At 35.5% G+C, this 12,275-nt stretch overlaps 1 long non-coding RNA gene across 1 annotated transcript in view; it reads right to left on the reverse strand.

The window, feature by feature from the left end:
* LOC148051032 (uncharacterized) overlaps positions 1-12,275 on the reverse strand; it is a 178,371-nt gene that overhangs the window by 97,651 nt on the left and 68,445 nt on the right. Inside the window, exon 2 of the long non-coding RNA XR_015700798.1 lies at positions 1,363-1,456. This is a non-coding gene — a long non-coding RNA (uncharacterized LOC148051032). The remainder of the gene's footprint in view (positions 1-1,362; positions 1,457-12,275) is intronic.

Consider the following 12,275-nt stretch of genomic DNA (forward strand, 5'->3'; position numbering starts at 1 on the left):
TCAAAAGTTTAGCATCTGTTTATGTGGTTTTTTAATCTAATGAGTTAGTGCTCCCAAACTGCTATGACTTCCCACTGGACCCTCTGCAGGATTTGGGCACATACTCCTTACCGACAGCAAATACTACTGCTTTCTTTATAGGGAAAATACACCCACCACCATGAACAAGAACTGCATGACAAAATGAAGGATAATCCAGACACATGTTTCAGAAAGAACAGACACTTAGACCTAAGACCTATTAACTTAATGGAAAGGAAGAGACTTGTTTTAGTGAACCAACAGTCATATTACAAACATTTCATACCTTTTTTGAAAGCTGAATAGCAAGAAGGGAAATAGGGTCATTGCTAACAAAATACATGTGCCAATTCTTGAACTGTAGGGTAGAAAAGTCTTTATGTGGTTCATTAGCTACTATTACAAAAGGAAGGAATTTTTAATATTTCAGTTACATATAAGAGAAAGACCTTTTCAGAAACTACTTGCACATTCCAGATTTTCTTGGAATTACGGATCTAGCAAAGCGCTCAAATGCGTTTTGAGTTGTTGGGATTTTTTGTTAAGTTTACCAAGAAAATTTACAGGCTCATTCATTAAATCACAGGATACAAGAGACTGGAAATGGAATAGGTCACAAAAAGTCAAGTATTATTTTTATGCATAACTCAAGCATTGTCCCTGGTGTAGCTCTGAATGATATGTGAAACAGTCCAGTAATGAGTGTTATCACTTAATTTGGCATTCTTATTTGAAATCCCCTTCAAAGCCTGTCTGTGCGTCGAAATAGCCCAAAATGTCTTCAAAATATTTTATTACTACTATAATAAGCAATTTCAGAACAAAAGAAAATTGTACTTTTCTTTCTGATGAGTTTGCACTAATTGAGATACCGAAATAAATTTTGGAGTGCTAGAAAAGAGAAAATTCAGTAAATATTTCAGCTTTCATAAAGAGATGCAAGGCAAGACATCTAAATTTTACAACTAAGAGTTACAGCTAACAGGATTTGCAAGACTAAAGAAACACTGCAAGTCTGTTTTTCTAAAGTACTTATTTAATTGAATGCACGCACTGAAAAAAATCTTAAAAGAAATTAAAGATTACAAATTCCACTTCTCTATTGCTTCTCATTTCATGGCAAATTCCACTGATAGAAGGAAAATTATATTTGCTGTTCTTACATACCTGACCTCCAACTACATTTACAACAGAACTTTGGTGACAGAAATACAACTGATCAAAGACTCTAACACAATGGTCTCTCAGGCTTTTGTAATATTATTCCTTTTTAAAGTACTTATTCAAAACAACAACATATATCCCCAGTGTACCATCGTGTCATGCATTAAGTTCACTTACTCAGAGGAGTTATTCCACATCTTCCCTCCTTTCAGGCAGAGGTCACTTCTATCAAAGCAGGCAAGAGTGGTACAGTTTACAGGTCTTCAATGTACTATGGCACAAAGATAGAAATATGAACATGTAGATTTACTTCAACTCTTTTGAACACAGCAAGAAATATAGCTATAGGCAGTATGCTTAAAACAATTGATAAATTATTAGGAGAGAGAGGAAAAATTGTCTCCAGTGCAATTTTCCAGTGAACTTAGTTTTTAGATTCTTCATACTGCCGGTCACAGAGTGTCCTGACTGGCTCCAGATCCACGGCTACCCTAACTCTAGTGAAGCAAATTTCACAAACTTCCTAGGTGGAGCCACTCCTACTTTACATCAGGTGAGTTGGTCTTAAAAGCTTTTAATTATTTACAGGTGAAATTTTCTCAGCCAGCCTGAATCCAGATGCAGTTGTTATGTACAGGCTATACTGTGCTGTGTATGTGGTTTGTACTAGGCTTTGTTGTTACTTTTTCTTTTTTTAAAACCCCTTTTAAGGAAAAAATTAGCACTGCACTGTTGTCCCTACTTAGCAAGTCTTTACTTTTACTGCTGCTACAGTTAATTGTTTTCAAAGGCCTGAAATTACCTACCATCAGTTTGTTCATGGAATGTCACCAAGCAACAAAACCAAAAATTAAAATACGCTTTGTTTTGTTAACACCTACTCAAAAAGGTTAAAAAACCCTCAAAATTTATCTTCAGTAAATTACAATTTAGGATTTGTCTTACTTAAGCACTTTCCCATATAACACTAATCCACATATGAGCCCTCTGCATAAAACAGAATACAGACACATATACAGTTCCAGCATACCTTAGGATTTGGTGTTAGTGGGAACTCTACATAAAAAATGATAGCTCCTCAGTCCTTTCCCTCAACTAGAATAAAACCCTCATGCCTTCCTTTCAGAACAAAGTTCTTAAGATGTATCTGCTGTTATAATACAGTGGTAATTGCCAAGCACCTTCAATCTAGGGTTCAAGCAAAATGATTCTGCGCAGCTCCACATCCCTTCTCAGGGTGTTAGCATCTGCCAGCCTCTTCCATTTCCTTCCTGTACATTTTATCTGTGCTTTTATCTTTTCCTCCCTTTATTTTGCTTTATCTATTTTCGACAATAGTGACTAGCACAGTATAACAGCATTATATAAGCTTTTTACAGTGCCATGTTTTGCTTTACAGAGTGAGCATAAATGAGGAAACACTAAGTTAAACTCTGACAGCCAGTGCTGGATGTATCAGCTTGGCCTATAAATAAGCACTGATCACCTCCATTTTATTGAACTCATTTTCCAGGCAAGCAAAGACCACAAGATTCCTCTGCAAATTTTCCCTTTACACTCTCCAGCAGTGCTGCTAGTGTCAGCTGCGACAGATTTATAGCCTATTCATTCATGGGAACAAAAACCCTGCCAGGGCTGGTCATGCAACACGCAGTAGCAGTTAGTTCAGAAGATAACAGCTGCAATACCTCACTTCCTTATTCAGCACTCTATAGCATACACTATTTTGGAGATAATAAATGCTTCTTGTTTGTATTTCTTGAGTAATATCAGAGGAAAGGGTCTGCATTACAACAGTACGAAGTGGCACTGCAACACAGGGGGATTAATCAGTGTTTTCATTGTATTTATTCTTTCTCTGGCTTTATGGTTTTATAACTGACATAAAAAAAGTTACTCCAGACTGTTTTTATATACTGTCGTTTCCAGGGATAGTCAAATATTTAAATTTTTAATTTAGTGCCCATTTAATTTAAAAGGTTATTTTGAATTATTTTGAATTCCAACGTCTTACAATATGTAGTGCTTTAATACCAAGAGACATTCACCGTCAAGATTAACCAGTTATTTTCCCTTACACTCAAAGTCAAAAAATGTGCTTAATCTGAAGCAACTGAACTATAGACTATAAAATTACCAGATTCCTTTCACTATTTTGAAAAAGCAAACTAAAATGTGTAATAGTTTCGTAAATATCCTTTAGTTGCAGTAAGATGCAGTATCAGAGAAAAGATGTCAGACTAAGATCATCGCTGCTCTTTTTGGAGGTGCTGCTCACAGCCATCAATTTTGGAAGAGATGCTCTTACATTTGGGCTGAATTTTTAAGCAATACACTGTTGCCTCACCGCAGACGATCTAAACCTTCACCCTCTTCTCAAATGTGTCTGCTGCAACTACACTTTCTGCTCCTCTGCAGCAACCCGCTCCTTCTCCCGTTGAAAATACACGCTGATATTACACCAAGCTCTAATCACAAGCAGCATTGACTAAGATCAAGACACAGTTATGTGCAACTAATGCATATTTTCACGGTCCCTTTAAAGGAGATGCTGCATTGACATGAAAACTGAAATGAACTTTTATCAGCTTGTGATTGTCAGCTTTTTTCAACTCTCTCTACTGCAAAATAATTATAGAATCACTTAGGTTGGAAAAGACCTTTAAGATCATCAAGTCCAACCATTAACCTAGCACTGCCAAGTCCACCACTAAACCATGCCCAATAAAGCCCTAAAATGAACCTTTAATTATGTTAAAATCAAGTTTTTCCTAAGTATTTCTTAGGTTTGTTCAGCCTTTAGCACAATATTCAGCTCTTACAGCTGCTCAGGAGATCAGAACTTCTAACCTCAGAGAGAATTTTGCAGTTTTCTTTCAGAAACACAGTGCCCAAAACTAAGTACACTTTTTTTGTGTGTTTTCACCAGAAGAAAATGCATAACAATTTCTAAAATAGTGGTGCAGACCACAAATATTTAGCATCTTGACTTTCTTATGAATTTTTACTGAAGTCATGATCCACTGTCCCAAGTTATGGTTAAAAAGCCCATTTTTAGTTTGATCAAGTGTACCTACGTACCATGGCATATAGGAGAGTAGGTTTATTGTAAAGGTGGAAAACACAGGTATGATCAAAAACAGACTCTAAAATAAACCATTATTTGGTCTAATTAGAAAATTCACCTCTCTTTACAAATCTCACCTCCCTTAGCAGAACAGAATATACAGCCATCTTACTAGATCAGACCAAAGGTCTGGGCTAGAATCCTGTCTGCAGCCCTTGAGACTCCAACTGCAAATATAAATGCTTAGGAACAAAATGATGCTTAGACCACAACAGCAATACAACCCACTAAAAGCACCACTGTGTAACCTCTTCAAAGTCAAACACATGCTCTAATGTGCCCAGATAGACTTCTAGATTTAACTCTGAATCTCCTTGTTTCAGTCACTTTCAGTCCATGGAATGTATAGAAAATATGACATCTGTTACTGTAACTACAGTCTTTGCTAATCAATCAGGTTTTATCGTGTGGCCTCTAGCTCAGCTCATAATACTGAAAAGAAGCTAGAGCAGCAGTTTAAACATTTGCCAATTTAATAATCCTTGCTAATTGGAAGTAGCACACGGGGGGGCACGGGCAGAGAAAATACAAAATACAACAACAACAACTAACCCAAAACCCACTGGTACTGAGGTTTACTGTACCTGTGCTGTTCCTAGTGGGTGTAGAGGAAAGGGAAGGGGAAAAGATTTCCTGTACTGAAAGTGGGGGAAGAGTGTAAGAAACTAACCACTTGAATGATTCATCCCTGCATTGTCTTATCCTGGCAATATAAATCTAAATATATATACATATTTAATTGTACAATATTTATAAAGAAGCTTTTATGAAGCAGCCCTATTTTATCTGCTGAAAATTAGCCACCCCCTGCTGTAAAAACTGGATTTTTCCTACTCAACATAGAAATACATTCATTCTTATAATTGTTCTTTTCTTTCAAATCACCTAATATAACAAATGCTACAAGACATTATAGTTCATCTGCTAAGCAGTCTCTTTATGAGTTGAGGCTTCAATGCTTTAATGGGGAAATTGCCTGATTTAAGTAAATCATGTCACCTCCACCCAAGTAATCATATTTGTTGCAGACTTCTGCTGACCTCATCTCTATAGTAAAAACAAAAACACATTTACATTTTCAGCTTGAGATATCTTGTTCAAATGATTTACAAATAGGTTGTAATGAAAACTAATTTTAGCCTACTCCAAAGATACGATTTAAGTTCTCTGTTGATAGTGTTTACAGATATATAATTATTGGTTACTGTCATTTAAATAGAGACAGCATTTTTGAAGAAAGCAAGCAAGCAACTTGTGTGAGATCATTTCTGTATAGGTTACTACATTTTGAAAATGTTACTTTCAGGGAAAATAATTGAAAAGCTAAAAAGCTAAATGTATTTTACATTATAAGAGGTTTCAATGTTCTATATACACACATATATATTGTTTTCCCCTCTGCTTTACACAAGAAATCCTTTTGGAAGTGACTTCCCACAGCATTATCTTCATCACAAGTTTTCCATGTGAAATGTTTCAAAAAAATGCTAGTTAACTAGCCTTGTGAAATTTCAAGCAAGTTTTAAACAAAAAATTAATTTTACCCTAGTTATTTCCCACATGCATGAGAAAAAGCAATATTGTCATTACAAGAGCAAAGGTTAGAATTTCATATGGAAGACAGCGCAGAATTAACATGTCAATGCATATCGCCCTCAAGACCATCAGCTTCACATGTTGCCTCTTCAGTTAAAACGAATTTATTCATCATTCTCATTTTCACTTGGTCATGGATTTTCCAGTACACAAGCACAAGTTCTAACATATATTCTTCCATCTCAAGTTTTGATGCAAATAAGAGAAAAAAGGAAGAGGGAGGTGGGGAATCTATGGAACTTACTAGAAATTACAATGTTCTTGTATGGTTCTAACTTGCTGTGTGGAATACAACTTCCAAAAACATGAGCCCACAGGAACTATGCAATCATCTAACCTGATCTGATGCAACATAGATCAAAAAGCTTCACTGAGCTACTTCCATAACAAAAGTACACTCCCAATACAAATAAACTTCATCCTGTACTGTGAAACTCATTCTGAAAGGCTACAGAGCTTTATTAAAACTTGTGTAGATCTGTAGAACTTTACAGCTCTTTACAGATCCTAATAATTTCAATGATTTTTTTTTTTTAAGCTGAAATGCATTTGGATGTAATAAACAGAACATGACTTTAAGTACTAATAGATTGAATTAGTTTGCCTTGAATTTATACTCTCCACATTTAATTTCAAATTTGATGTACAAAGGTGAGATTTGAGGAAATCAGACACGGTTTCCATCAATAAACAAGCCAAATGAGACTCACAGACCCTCTGGCTTTTTTTTCACTACACTGGGAAAAAATTTTTGGATCATAATCCAAGCTTTCATTCCAAATGAGGTAAGTTTACTTTCTAGGTTTCAAAACCTCAGAATCCTTCATAACAAACACCTTCATTTGTTTTTACTATTTCACAGAAACATTGGCATACACAATTTTTTTACAAGACAAAAAAAAAAAGTCTCTGCTTTATAAAAATTATAAGGCAAAATTTACACATTACAGCCTGTAAATTTAAGGTGAAAGGATGATACATAACCTCCCATTTATTCATGTTGACATTTAAAATGACCTAAATAAGTAGCATAGGGTCCTTCAGAAAGGCTTCCTTTATTTAATCCCTTCTTCGGCTAAAAGGGTGAAGTCTCATGCATACTTCTAGTCGATACTATTTCTTCTCACTAAGAATATTCGTTAGAAGAAAAGGAAAATTAAAAAAGAGCAACTAAGCAAAACTCAACATTTTGCTTTAGCTTCACATCCTTTGTGCAGAGTTCTCTCCATTACAATTCCCTTTCATCTACTTACAAAAAGATTGGCTTGCCCTGAGTCATTCCAGAAAAATCATAAGAAGGGAGAGTGTGAAAAAGCTTCCGTAGGCAGTAAACATAAAGGTGATAATAGAAGCAATACAAAGGTGATAATTGACCTCAGTGGTCAATCTAGCCTAATATTGTGTCTCTGATATTTGCCTTTACAAATTATTAATGTTTAGAAAAGTTCCTAATAGGTCACAATGTCTCATATTAGAAAAACCTATTCCTAAGTATTTCATTATCTTACACTGAAGAATGATTTCAAAACCTTCCTTTGAAATCTACAGTAACAACTCTAGATCTTCTTGTTACCCACCTACATGTCTAATACACTAGAACAGTAGTCCCACACAACTCCTGGCAAAGGGTTCCCATACTTCTAAGCATATATGGGATAGAAAACTTTTCTTTATACTCTTGTTTTGTACTTACTCTTTTCCAACTTCATTGAATGTCCTGTGCTCCAGAACTCAGAACACCAGTGTGTTCACTAAGTACCTAGAAAAAACTTAAACTAAATGCCTTTTCATTTTTTTTTTTTTTTTTTTCAAATTCCTACAACTTTGTATGCATTCCCCTTTCCCAGGGCTTTGTGCCCCTAGGAATGTAGATACAACATGATTTTCAAGGAAGCCTTCAAAGTGTTGAACACTATACCTCACTTCTGAAATACACTGTACAATTGACTAAATTTGCCTGCCAACAATCTCTTTTCCTTAAATATGCTTTCTACTATGGACGACAGATTTTGCAACATCTTCATAGCTAGTATAAAGCCCTGTCCTTTGAAAGACAATATTTTAATTATCTTTGTCTTCAGCAAAGAGCCTGGGTTAGCAGCCTCATAAAAAAGCAACCCCTGTAAGTAATACAGCATGCCTATACATGAAGATTTTTTTAGTATTGTTCAATAAAAAACAGCTTCAAAAAACTAAGCATGAAATTGAAGAATGTTACCAAAATAACGTTGCTGTCCACATTCCCAAACCTAAAAAATCAAATCTGGGTTTTTCACAATAATCTAACACCTAATTTCATAATTTCTGTTGCTCTCAGACAGTTATCTTGAATTTGCTCCTATGTCTCGTGTTTTCTGCTCACCACATTACACTAAAACAATGACAGTATCTATTAATTAACAGAATACAGGAATTACAGGACGGGGCATATTTTTAACTACTTTGAGCATAGCAAACAGAATACTCAATTATATTTGTTTGTTAATCTAAAAATAGAAGGGTTGGGTTATATGGCTTCATGAACAACTGAGAGAACATTAGCAGAAACCATAATGTACTCATCTAGAATTTCCGGAGCTGACTCAGAACCTCAGATTTGAGATGCCCTGTACAGTTCACAGAGTGTGGTATAACAGATACTCCTATAGTCTCTTCCTAGAAAGATGTTATGGTTTGTTACTTGTATTTTCCCCAAATCCTTCAGTTTAAGGGTAATTCACACAAGACTGTTTCCTTCTCCCACTTGAACTTGAGTGTATTTGTCTCAAAAACCAACACAAAAGGCTGGGACGAGCAGATCGTAAGTACAGAGAACATCTCTCAATTTCCTGTATCTGTTATCATCACTCTTTCCACCTTGGCACCATTTCATATTCAGGTACATCCACATAAGTGTCTACAAGAACTACACAAGGCTCTGCAATCACCACACGTTGGTGAAAAAGATGACCTGGCCTGAGACTTCACATGTCTACTTCTGCTCATACAAACACAGTGACATACCTTTTTTTCCTCACTGTTAATCAAAGAAACCATGTCAGAATTACATTTACCAATGAAAAAAATTGCCCATTTCTCACAAAAATATTGATTATTTAATTATTTTATAGAATAGCATTCTAAAGGATTGTTCATAAAACTCCAATAATGATTCATTAAATCTTATCTGATTAATGCATAATAGAGTCACTAACCAATGTTTGAAACAGATGCTTAAAAGTTGAATAGGAAGTCCACAAGCAGTGGAAGAATTTGTGTTGGACAATATATTTGAGGCCTTTAAATGCCTCAGAAGAAAAAGTGGAGCAAACACTGCTGAAATAGCTCAAGCTGTGCCAGCATTTCCAGATTTTTACGAAACAGCAAAAAATCATTTTGAGTTTTAAATTGTTTGATTAGTTTTCAGAATAATCAAATAGTTTCTTTCCAACCCAGTTTTATTTTTGCAAAAAATGAAGTTATTTCTTTTACGTAGCACTTTTATGTTAGAAAATTTGTCTTCCTCTGTGTATCTAGTGGCTATGTTTTTCATTTTGAAGGACTGATCCTTTTATACACTGATGTCAGAAAGATGACAGGCTAAATTTGTCTAAACACTATACTGCTAATAACTGGCTTTCCCGTGTAAATATTTGCAGACCAACCCCCTTCCTAAACTCAGCTGAAATCATGGTTATTAAAAAAAAAAAAAAATTAAAGACATGGTTTTTTACATATATCTTCATCAGCATTCTGTGGTTTTGCTGTTTAGAATTTACAATATATATATACAAATATATATGTGTGTGTGTGTGTATACATAATTTGTGTATAGATATATACAAATTCCTTTCCTTCCTACCTTAAATTTCAGAAGATAGTCTTCAAAGAGAAGAGAGAGAAAAGAGATTGCAACAAGATTGCAACATACAATTTTCTTATTCTTCTGAATGTCTTTACGTAAAAGTATGACAGAAACCTTACTTTTCATGACACCCTGTAGAAGAGAAAGAAACCTTCACTAAAATGACTTTGTAGACTTCCAATGACTACAGCCCCATTAGACCTTTCTTGTAATTGATATCTGTCATGTACAAGTAATAAGGCATCCTCTGTAACAGGTCTTCAAACAAGCATCCTCCCTGATACAAACGATAATGGCTACAGTGTCATGAGTTGAGGTTAAATATACTGTAAGTGTGTGACTTTATGGGATGTTAATTAGGAAGCAGGTGAATATAAATAAGAAGCAGAGAGGGTGCACGATAATACAGAGGTGGAGGGAGGAAGAGTATGAGCTCTAACTGCCAGATAAAAATGCTGAGCCTCCTTTCTCAGAGCTGAGTCCTTTGTACCTATGTAATAGCCTTGATTGAATGAAGCCTCATATTGCAGCATGAAAGGTATTTAAAATTCCATTTTAAATTTTGTAAACCGTCAAAAGGAAGCAGAGATGTTATTTTCAATATTATTTCTGTGCCTTTTGACTAGAAGGCTCTTAATGTTATTACTATTACTTCATTTATCTGAAATCCTCTCCTCTGAAGTTCTTTTGCTATCTATTTCAGCACTTTTTCATCTTTCCTTTCTTCCCTTTCTCTTTATAGAGTTGTCTGTGTCTTCCCTTTCACAATACATTCATGTAAATATGACGGTGAAACTCTTCTGCTCACCACAGGATGTTGTTAGTGACAATTATAATTAGCGTGCTATCACGATCACTGAAGGAAAGAACATGCTACAGCCCCACCATGGGTTGTTGCCTCTTCAATTGCTTACACTACTGTTCTTGAGATCTTGTTAAAATTATACTTAATGACTGCTGTTTATATTCGTTTATCATGAAAACTTATACACACAGGTTATTCACCCATTAAGTTTGCCATCTCACTTCTATCATCCTTCTTTTTCATTAACTGCCTGTTAACAGGAGTTTTGCCTGCTAACATAATTCGTTCCTTACACTAGTATATCTTACTACATGAATATATATATATCGCATCTGGGGTTTTTTTTTTTTTTGCTAATTTATGCCAGAAGAGTACAGTTTATATTTTCCCCCACTGTTTTTCTTCTCAATGTTTTCAGGATAGTGGCTGATCAATTGTCTTCTGATCAATACTGAGATTAAATGGAATCACACATTTCACCAATATATGTTTATTCCTGTGCTAAATAGGCCAACTGTTCACTTTTAAATATTTTCAGCTTTGCTGGTTAGAATTAAAGGGAATGCTCACAACTCATTGTATATGCATTTTTCTAACTATTATGCACATACTTTAAAGAGAACCGTGCACTATTACTTATGAGTTGTCCTATCCACAGTTATTCCGCTACCCAAGAAGTAATTTCTCAGACACAAGCTCCGCTCAACAATCCACTAAATGAAGGAAGAATGTCTTCACTTGGCATCTTCTAAAGTATCCATCTTTCTTTACTATCCTCTCCCTTCACCTTTTGTATATGCAAAAGGCAAACAAAATGAAACTCTCCCCAACCAAAACATACTGGCCTGCCCCCTTAAAATATTTTCTCTGATTTGGTAAATCCTCAGAAGTTTTTGCAACTACAAGCGTAAGCGATTGTCTATTTTATTGACAAATTATGTTTCATTTTCTTCACATTGTATATCAAAAGTTCAAAGATACTGAACACTACATAGCTATAGCCAGAAATAGCTTTCTGGGCATAACAACTTTTCGGACATATACCTCCTTTCGCCCATACACAGGCTAGACCACCACATACTGAACTGTTGTTTTGAATAGGTGATACCATATTCACGCAAGGAGCTTTGCCATTGTCAGGCTACCTGCCGATATCAACGTAGGCTTTCTTACAGTAGGCACTTACTCGTGAATTTCAAATATACTGAATGTAATATTATCACAAAGGGACTGCATGTATCCAAGCAAAGATAGTGTATTTAGCCCTGTGTTAACCATAAACGTGTGTGTGTGTGTGTGTATATATATATATAAATACACACACAGAGGCTAGAATTTTCTAGCTCTGCACAGGCAATAGTACACCAGAATGTGGGCACAGAGATCCTGCTGGGTGCATTCTCTCATGTGACACATGCTGCCTCTGATGTTCACAGGTAAAGGTAAAATGAATCCCCCTATTACCCATATCTTCAAGCACCCCCAAAACAATCTGTCAGAATGTAACCCACAGTAAACGGTGTTTCCAAACTAAATTATATCACAGCATAGAGAGAAACTGCCTAAAAACATTCTCCTCTTCCTGATGCTGCCATAGTGAATGCCCTAAAAGCTGCAGCATTCACATGATTTCTTTCTGATGCCACCGTATGCTCATGGGAGAGTCAGGGCAAGGGGCGTACTTTGACTCTTCACATGCCAAGATGAAGAAAATCAAT

This window comes from Nipponia nippon, unplaced genomic scaffold (assembly GCF_047370975.1).
Source record: "Nipponia nippon isolate SJK-2023a ecotype South Korea unplaced genomic scaffold, ASM4737097v1 scaffold_7, whole genome shotgun sequence".
Classification (NCBI taxonomy): domain Eukaryota; kingdom Metazoa; phylum Chordata; class Aves; order Pelecaniformes; family Threskiornithidae; genus Nipponia; species Nipponia nippon.